This window comes from Scyliorhinus torazame, unplaced genomic scaffold (assembly GCF_047496885.1).
Source record: "Scyliorhinus torazame isolate Kashiwa2021f unplaced genomic scaffold, sScyTor2.1 scaffold_897, whole genome shotgun sequence".
Classification (NCBI taxonomy): Eukaryota; Metazoa; Chordata; class Chondrichthyes; order Carcharhiniformes; family Scyliorhinidae; genus Scyliorhinus; species Scyliorhinus torazame.
The window spans coordinates 1-9499 of NW_027308624.1; positions in this window are offsets into that span (position 1 = coordinate 1).

Sequence of the window (9499 nt, forward strand, 5' to 3'; positions counted from 1 at the left end):
CCCCGCCAACTATTCCCACCCCCCCTCAAATTTTTTTACAACCCAGAAACTTTTTCCTGCAATTATTCCCCCCCCCTCCAAATATTTTCCCCCCCAAATATAATCCCCCTGGGAAAAAAAACAAACCTCAGGTCAGGTTGGTTGTTACACATTTGTTGCCAATGTGGATACAGAGCTGGGGGGGGGGGGGGGGGGGGGGGGGGGGGGGGGGGGGGGGTTTGGTCCCCCCCCTTACAAAACCCTGACCCACACGGGGAGAGTTCAAATGAAATGAAGGTGCAAATCCACTATTTAATTTATGAAACACACCAGACCCCTCCTGCGTTCCCTCCTGCTCCCACACTCCACCTCCTTAATCCCCTCCTGAGGCTGCATTCCCTCCTGCTCCCACACTCCACCTCCTTAATCCCCTCCTGAGGCTGCGTTCCCTCCAGCTCCCACACTCCACCTCCTTAATCCTCTCCTGAGGCTGCGTTCCCTCCTGCTCCACACTCCACCTCCTTAATCCCCTCCTGAGGCTGCATTCCCTCCTGCTCCCAACCTCCACCTCCTTAATCCCCTCCTGAGGCTGCATTCCCTCCTGCTCCCACTCTCCACCTCCTTAATCCCCTCCTGAGGCTGCGTTCCCTCCTGCTCCCACACTCCACCTCCTTAATCCTCTCCTGAGGCTGCGTTCCCTCCTGCTCCCACACTCCACCCTCCTTAATCCCCTCCTGAGGCTGCGTTCCCTCCTGCTCCCACTCTCCACCTCCTTAATCCCTCCTGAGGATGCGTTCCCTCCTGCTCCCACACTCCACCTCCTTAATCCCCTCCTGAGGCTGCGTTCCCTCCTGCTCCCACACTCCACCTCCTTAATCCCCCTCCTGAGGCTGCGTTCCCTCCCGCTCCCAACACTCCACCTCCTTAATCACCTCCTGAGGCTGCGTTCCCTCCAGCTCCCACACGACATCTTGTTCACTGGAATAACCTCACCCCAACCCCTCGGTGTGCAAATGTCACCGGTCTCCCACTCCCCCCAGAGACACTGACTCCTGCCTCTTCCCCCCCCCCCCGCCCCCCCGCGCTCACCCCCAGAGACACTGAGACTCCTGCCCACACCTCCCCAAAAAACAATCGAGCCCAACGCTTGAGTGCCGATCAGAATAATGAAACCCCAATAATGCCGGACAAACACACATTGACATTTATTCTGCTTCTCTCAGGTTAGAACTCCTGACTGAGGATTGCTCGCCGAGGAAAGATTCTCTTTGCGTCGTCCAAGCTTCAAAATCAACTCTCCTCGGGGAGAGAAAGCTGGAATGTGATTAAAGCCAAGCGTTATTGAAATAATAAAGGCACAGCAACATTCTGGGACTGCCCCCAATCTGTTTAATAAAACCCATTTTATAAACACGGCCAGACGATGCTACAATTTAGTTGTTTTAAAAAACATTTTATTGAAGTACTTGCAACATTTTTGTAACAATAACAAAAGCAATAATAACAACCATCAACATGGTAGACTAGACATTTCCCACCCAACCCCTTCTGTACATCCCTTAACCTTTTTGCACCTCTCCTCCCCCTCTTCACAATGCTGCTTCTGCTGACATTAATTTTCCCCGAGAAACTCGACGAACGGCTGCCTCCTCCGAGAGAACCCCAGCATTGACCCCCTCAAGGCAAACTTTATTTTCTCCAGCTGGAGAAACCCAGCCATGTCACTGAGCCAAGTCTCCACACTCGGGGCTCCGAGTCCCTCCACGTTAAAAGGATCCATCTACGGCCTACCAGGGAGGCAAAGGCCAGAACGTCGGCCTCCTTCACTCCCTGAACTCCCGGGTCTTCTGACACTCCAAAGATCGCTGCCTCCGGATTCGTCACCACCCGCGTGTCTAGCACCCTGGACATTGCTTCAGCAAAACCCTCTGAGCTTCGGACATGCCCAAAACATGTGGACGTGGTTTGCTGGGCTTCCCGCACACCTCGCACATCTATCTTCTACCCCAAAAAACTTGCTCATCCTCGCCGCTGCCATGTGTGCCGGTGTACCACTTTAAACTGGATTAGGCTGAGCCTGGCACATGGTGAGGAGGAATTAACCCTGCTTAGGGTGTCCGCCCGCAGACCCGCCTCTAACTCTCCACCTAACTCCTCCCACTTGCCCTTCAGTTCATCCGCCTCCAACAAATCCTGATAAATATCTGACACTTTCCCCTCCCCCACTCTCCCTGCTCACTCCAGGACTGGTGTTTAGTCTCTGTCCCCCGCCTCCCACATCTGCCCCTCTGTCACCTCCCCCACCCTCTCCCCCCCACCCTCTGTCTCCCCCCCACCCTCTCCCCCTCTGTCTTCCTTTGCCTCCAACAAATCCTGATAAATATCTGACAATTTCCCCCTCCCCCACTCTCCCTGCTCACTCCAGGACTGGTGTTTAGTCTCTGTCTCTCCCCCGCCTCCCACATCTGCCCCTCTGTCTCCCCCCCCACCCTCTCCCCCTCTGTCTCCCCCCACCCTCTCCCCCCTCTGTCCTCCCCCCACCCTCTCCCCCCTCTGTCTCCCCCCACCCCTCTCCCCCTCTGTCTCCCCCCACCCTCTCCCCCTCTGTCTCCCCCCACCCTCTGCCCCTCAGGCTCCCCCCACCCTCTCCCCTCAGACTCCTCCCACCCTCTCCCCCTCTGTCTCCCCCACCCTCTGCCCCTCAGGCTCCCCCCACCCTCTCCCCCCTCAGACTCCTCCCACCCTCTCCCCCTCAGACTCCCCCCACCCTCTTGCACACTCACTCTTTCCCTCACCCCCAACCTTGACCGAGACTATATTATGAAAATTAAAATCCCCCAGTGTGACCACCCTATTACTCCTGCAAGTTTTCCCAATCTCCCTGCACATTTCATCTTCTAATTCCTGTTGACTATTTGGGTACAATCCCAATGAGGTCACCATCCCATCCTTAGTTCCACCCACAAAACATTGCTGGATGATTCCTCGGTTATTTCATCTCTTGACTACTGCCGTAGCGTTCCCTAAATCAAAAAGGCAACTCCCCTTTCCTGCACCTCTGTCCCTCCTGAAGCAGCTGTACCTATCGGTCTATCCAGCTCCCTGCCGTTGCTGAGGACTGCGACCCTTTCAGCCCCACTGCTTTGCAATGACAACACTGAGGGAGCACCCGATACCCAATGACAACACTGAGGGAGCACCCGAAAACCAATTACAACGCTCGGGGAGCACCCAATAACCCAATTACAACACTGACGGAGCACCCGATAGTCAATTACAACACTGAGGGAGAACCGGATACCCAATTACAACACTGACGGAGCACCTGATACCCAATTACAACACTGAAGGAGCACACGATAAACAATTACAACACTGAGGGAGCACCCCAATAAAACAATTACAACACTGACGGAGCACCCGATAACCAGTTACAACACTGAGGGAGCACCCGATAAACAAATACAACACTGAGGGAGCACCCGATAAACAATTACAACACAGAGGAAGCACCCGATGACCAATTACAACACTGAGGGAGCACCCGATAACCAGTTACAACACTGAGGGAGCACCCGATAAACATTTACAACACTGACGGAGCACCCGATAACCAGTTACAACACTGAGGGAGCACCCGATAACCAGTTACAACACTGAGGGAGCACCCGATAAACAATTACAACACTGACGGAGCACCCGATAAACAATTACAACACTGACGGAGCACCCGATAAACAATTACAACACTGATGGAGCACCCGATAACCAATTACAACACTGACGGCGCACCCGATAACCAGTTACAACACTGAGGGAGCACCCGATACCCAATTACACTGACGGAGCACCCGATATCCAAGTACAACACTGAGGGAGCACCCGATACCCAATTACAACACTGAGGGAGCACCCGATAACCAGTTACAACACTGAGGGAGCACCCGATAAACATTTACAACACTGAGGGTGCACCCGATAAACATTTACAACACTGAGGGTGCACCCGATAAACAATTACAACACTGAGGGTGCACCCGATAAACAATTACAACACTGAAGTAGCACCCGATAAACAATTACAACACTGACGGAGCACTCGATAAACAATTACAACACTGACGGAGCACCCGATAAACAATTACAACACTGACGGAGCACCCGATAAACAATTACAACACGGACGGAGCACCCGATAAACAATTACAACACTGATGGAGCACCCGATAACCAATTACAACAGTGACGGCGCACCCGATAACCAGTTACAACACTGAGGGAGCACCCGATAAACAATTACAACACTGATGGTGCACCCGATAAACAATTACAACACTGAGGGTGCACCCGATAAACAATTACAACACTGAGGGAGCACCCGATAAACAATTACAACACTGACGGAGCACCCGATAACCAGTTACAACACTGAGGGAGCACCCGATAAACAAATACAACACTGAGGGAGCACCCGATAAACAATTACAACACTGAGAGAGCACCCGGTAAACAATTACAACACTGAGAGAGCACCCGGTAAACAATTACAACACTGAGGGAGCACCCGATAACCAGTTACAACACTGAGGGAGCACCCGATAAACATTTACAACACTGAGGGTGCACCCGATAAACAATTACAACACTGAAGTAGCACCCGATAAACAATTACAACACTGACGGAGCACCCGATAAACAATTACAACACGGACGGAGCACCCGATAAACAATTACAACACTGATGGAGCACCCGATAACCAATTACAACAGTGACGGCGCACCCGATAACCAGTTGCAACACTGAGGGAGCACCCGATAAACAATTACAACACTGATGGTGCACCCGATAAACAATTACAACACTGAGGGTGCACCCGATAAACAATGACAACACTGACGGAGCACCCGATAACCAGTTACAACACTGAGGGAGCACCCGAAAACCAATTACAACGCTCGGGGAGCACCCAATAACCCAATTACAACACTGAGGGAGCACCCGATAAACAATTACAACACTGAGGGAGCTCACGATAAACAATTACAACACTGACGGTGCACCCGATAACCAATTACAACACTGAGAGAGCACCCGATAACCAGTTACAACACTGATGGAGCACCCGATTACCAATTACAACACTGAGAGAGCACCCGATAATCAATTACAACACTGACGGAGCACCCGATAACCAATTACAACATTGACGGAGCACCCGATAGTCAATTACAAACTGAGGGAGCACCCGAAAACCAATTACAACGCTCGGGGAGCAAACGATAACCCAATTACAACACTGAGCGAGCACCCGATAACCCAATTACAACACTGAGGGAGCATCCGATAACCAATTACAAACTGGGGGAGCACCCAATAACCCAATTACAACACTGACGGAGCACCCGATAGTCAATTACAACACTGAGGGAGCACCGGATACCCAATTACAACACTGAGGGAGCACCCGGTAAACAATTACAACACTGATGGTGCACCCGATAAACAATTACAACACTGAGGGTGCACCCGATAAACAATTACAACACTGAGGGAGCACCCGATAAACAATTACAACACTGACGGAGCACCCGATAACCAGTTACAACACTGAGGGAGCACCCGATAAACAAATACAACACTGAGGGAGCACCCGATAAACAATTACAACACTGAGGGAGCACCCGATAAACAATTACAACACAGAGGGAGCACCCGATGACCAATTACAACACTGAGGGAGCACCCGATACCCAATTACAACACTGACGGAGAACCCGATAAACAATTACAACGCTGACGGAGCACCCGATAAACAATTACAACACTGACGGAGCACCCGATAAACAATTACAACACTGAGGGTGCACCCGATAAACAATTACAACACTGACGGAGAACCCGATAAACAATTACAACACTGACGGAGCACCCGATAAACAATTACAACACTGACGGAGCACCCGATAAACAATTACAACACTGAGGGAGCACCCGATAAACAATTACAACACTGACGGCGCACCCGATAACCAGTTACAACACTGAGGGAGCACCCGATAAACAATTACAACACTGACGGAGCACCCAATACCCAATTACAACACTGACGGAGCACCCGATAAACAATTACAACACTGACGGAGCACCCGATAACCAATTACAACACTGAGAGAGCACCCGATAACCAGTTACAACACTGAGGGAGCACCCGATAAACAATTACAACACTGACGGAGCACCCGATAAACAATTACAACACTGATGGAGCACCCGATAAACAATTACAACACTGAGGGAGCACCCGATAAACAATTACAACACTGAGGGAGCACACGATAAACAATTACAACACTGACGGAGCACCCGATAACCAATTACAACACCGAGAGAGCACCCGATAACCAATTACAACACTGAGAGAGCACCCGATAACCAGTTACAACACTGATGGAGCACCCGATTACCAATTACAACACTGAGAGAGCACCCGATAACCAGTTACAACACTGATGGAGCACCCGATTACCAATTACAACACTGAGAGAGCACCCGATAAACTATTACAACACTGACGGAGCACCCGACACCCAATTACAACACTGACGGAGCACCCGATAAACTATTACAACACTGATGGAGCACCCGATACCCAATTACAACACTGACGGAGCACCCGATGCCCAATTAAAACACTGACGGATCACCCGATAGTCAATTACAACACTGACGGAGCACCCGATACCCAATTACAACACTGACGGAGCACCCGATAAACAACTACAACACTGAGGGAGCACCCGATAACCAATTACAACACTGAGGGTGCACCCGATAACCAATTACAACACTGATGGAGCGCCCGATAACCAATTACAACACTGACGGAGCACCCGATAACCAATTACAAAACTGAGGGAGCACCCAATAACCAATTACAACACTGAGGGTGCACCCGATAACCAATTACAACACTGAGGGAGCACCTGATAAACAATTACAACACTGAGGGAGCACCCGATAAACAATTACAACACTGAGGGAGCACCCGATAAACAATTACAACACTGACGGCGCACCCGATAACCAGTTACAACACTGAGGGAGCACCCGATAAACAATTACAACACTGACGGAGCACCCAATACCCAATTACAACACTGGCGGAGCACCCGATAAACAATTACAACACTGACGGAGCACCCGATAACCAATTACAACACTGAGAGAGCACCCGATAACCAGTTACAACACTGAGGGAGCACCCGATAAACAATTACAACACTGACGGAGCACCCGATAAACAATTACAACACTGACGGAGCACCCGACACCCAATTACAACACTGACGGAGGACCCGATAAACTATTACAACACTGACGGAGCACCCGATACCCAATTACAACACTGACGGTGCACCCGATACCCAATTACAACACTGACGGAGCACCCGATAGTCAATTACAACACTGACGGAGCACCCGATACCCAATTACAACACTGAGGGAGCACCCGATAAACAATTACAACACTGAGGGAGCACCCGATAAACAATTACAACACTGATGGAGCACCCGATAACCAATTACAACAGTGACGGCGCACCCGATAACCAGTTACAACACTGAGGGAGCACCCGATAAACAATTACAACACTGACGGAGCACCCAATACCCAATTACAACACTGACGGAGCACCCGATAAACAATTACAACACTGACGGAGCACCCGATAAACAATTACAACACTGATGGAGCACCCGATAAACAATTACAACACTGAGGGAGCACCCGATAAACAATTACAACACTGAGGGAGCACACGATAAACAATTACAACACTGACGGAGCACCCGATAACCAATTACAACACTGAGAGAGCACCCGATAACCAATTACAACACTGAGAGAGCACCCGATAACCAGTTACAACACTGATGGAGCACCCGATTACCAATTACAACACTGAGAGAGCACCCGATAACCAATTACAACACTGACGGAGCACCCGATAACCAATTACAACATTGACGGAGCACCCGATAGTCAATTTCAAACTGAGGGAGCTCCCGAAAACCAATTAGAACGCTCGGGGAGCAAACGATAACCCAATTACAACACTGAGCGAGCACCCGATAACCCAATTACAACACTGAGGGAGCTCCTGATACCCAATTACAACACTGAAGGAGCACACGATAAACAATTACAACACTGAGGGAGCACCCAATAAACAATTACAACACTGACGGAGCACCCGATAAACAGTAACAACACTGAGGGAGCACCCGATAAACAAATACAACACTGAGGGAGCACCCGATAAACAATTACAACACAGATGGAGCACCCGATGACCAATTACAACACTGAGGGAGCACCCGATAACCAGTTACAACACTGAGGGAGCACCCGATAAACATTTACAACACTGACGGAGCACCCGATAACCAGTTACAACACTGAGGGAGCACCCGAGAATCAGTTACAACACTGAGGGAGCACCCGATAAACAATTACAACACTGACGGAGCACCCGATAAACAATTACAACACTGACGGAGCACCCGATAAACAATTACAACACTGATGGAGCACCCGATAACCAATTACAACACTGACGGCGCACCCGATAACCAATTACAACACTGAGGGAGCACCTGATAAACATTTACAACACTGAGGGTGCACCCGATAAACAATTACAACACTGAGGGTGCACCCGATAAACAATTACAACACTGAAGTAGCACCCGATAAATAATTACAACACTGACGGAGAACCCGATAAACAATTACAACACTGACGGAGCACCCGATAAACAATTACAACACTGACGGAGCACCCGACAAACAATTACAACACGGACGGAGCACCCGATAAACAATTACAACACTGATGGAGCACCCGATAACCAATTACAACACTGACGGAGCACCCGATAACCAGTTACAACACTGAGGGAGCACCCGATAAACAATTAAAACACTGACGGAGCACCCGATAAACAATTACAACACGGATGGAGCACCCGATAAACAATTACAACACTGATGGAGCACCCGATAACCAATTACAACAGTGACGGCGCACCCGATAACCAGTTACAACACTGAGGGAGCACCCGATAAACAATTACAACACTGATGGTGCACCCGATAAACAATTACAACACTGAGGGTGCACCCGATAAACAATTACAACACTGAGGGAGCACCCGATAAACAATTACAACACTGACGGAGCACCCGATAACCAGTTACAACACTGAGGGAGCACCCGATAAACAAATACAACACTGAGGGAGCACCCGATAAACAATTACAACACAGAGGGAGCACCCGATGACCAATTACAACACTGAGGGAGCACCCGATACCCAATTACAACACTGACGGAGAACCCGATAAACAATTACAACACTGACGGAGCACCCGATAAACAATTACAACACTGACGGAGCACCCGATAAACAATTACAACACTGAGGGTGCACCCGATAAACAATTACAACACTGAC